Source organism: Pristiophorus japonicus, chromosome 2, assembly GCF_044704955.1.
Source record: "Pristiophorus japonicus isolate sPriJap1 chromosome 2, sPriJap1.hap1, whole genome shotgun sequence".
NCBI lineage: Eukaryota > Metazoa > Chordata > Chondrichthyes > Pristiophoridae > Pristiophorus > Pristiophorus japonicus.
Genome location: NC_091978.1, coordinates 110,509,446 through 110,510,889, shown reverse-complemented (window position 1 = coordinate 110,510,889; position 1,444 = coordinate 110,509,446). Strand labels below are relative to the sequence as shown.

General features: G+C 44.2%; 1 pseudogene; it reads right to left on the bottom strand.

Moving 5' to 3' along the window:
- Nucleotides 1-986: 986 nt before the first annotated feature.
- LOC139252670 (U2 spliceosomal RNA) lies at nt 987-1,217 on the bottom strand (annotated as a pseudogene).
- Nucleotides 1,218-1,444: the final 227 nt, after the last annotated feature.

Here is a 1,444-nt window from a genome sequence, read left to right as displayed (position 1 = left end):
CTGCACGGACACGGTGGGCCGAAATGGCCTCCTTCCGTGCTGTAAATTTCTATGGATCTATAAATAAATGCCGAAATTCTGAAAAGCCTCAACAGTATAAATTTTAAAAGCGGTTCGCAGAATGTTGTAACTGGTTAATCTGACCATTCGGTGCGAATGCACGGAGTCAATTGTACATATGCTGTATTTTATGAGGCTTTTGCTCATTAGAACTGTAGACAGGCGTATTTTTAAAGTGGCCCAGACCTCTCCCGCTCCCCCATCGCAACTTTAAAAAGACCTGTGGTACCTATTATTTCACAGTACTGGACATTGTTTTAGTCAGAAATACACAGCAGCTGTCCCGTTGTAAGGCAGCTGGTATGTGCAGATAATACAACGTGGACCATAACGCCCTGACAATGTGCTAGTTTGGTCCAAAAACTAAATTAAAATGGAAAACGTTACGTAGAAGATTTAAACCGGCAGTCTAATGCGTAATATTCATCTGTACGAAAATCTCTTAAGATAATAAAAGCCATGTCTCATTTAATTTCATTTTTTTTCCTACACTCTCTGATTTCATGCCACTATAATACGAGTGTATTTGCTGGACATCTCTCTGGTACATGAAGTCGAGTACATCCAGGCCACGTGATATAATACATGACATAAAATTGAAATTGGCCAATGAATCTTGCAATGAGTCTTGCGGGAAGGAGAGAAGAATATTGCAGTTTATAGTCTCAGTACGCACATTTTACGGTTAAGGACATGTCAACTGACCAGAACATTGCGAAAAAGTTACCAAAGTGAATAACATTCTCTTGGTAGGAAAGTCTGCCACTGACAGGGTCTGGTTAGGTAGTTTTTTTTTTTTTTTTTTTTTTTTTTTAAATTCATGTCCAATCGTTATCCAATCGTTACAATTCTTTGTCAAACGCCAGAGGTCACCCTGCACCAGTCAAGGATCACTCTGCGCCAATGCTCTTAGCCAAAAGGCCTAGAGCCACTGCACCGTTCCTGGAAGTACTGCAATACCAGGTTCGTGCCATGGAGGTGGATGGGTCAGGTCCCCCACACACCTCCGTGGAGGTGGATGGGTCACTAATCCCACCCACCTCCGGTTTTACAAAAATGTAAGCATATACCTTCCTGACCAGGGAGAAACCACCCGGACGTCATGGTGGCTGGTCAGGTTAGTTATGCAGATCTTAGCCAAAAGGCCGAGAAGGTTAGGTAGTTGTGTCAGCCTGAGCTGTGGGTCCCCTTGTCCCGGAATGCCAGCTCCTAGCTCTGGGCATTGAGAACCTCTGTGAATTGATTCCGTTCTCAGATAAGGAGCCGCCGAGAGTCCAGCTCTGTCTAGACGTGAGGACCTCACAAGTCAAACTTGTTTTGATTAGGCTCAAAGATACACCAACCTGTTTCAAACGTGATCAGCACCACCCCCACTCCCCGCTCC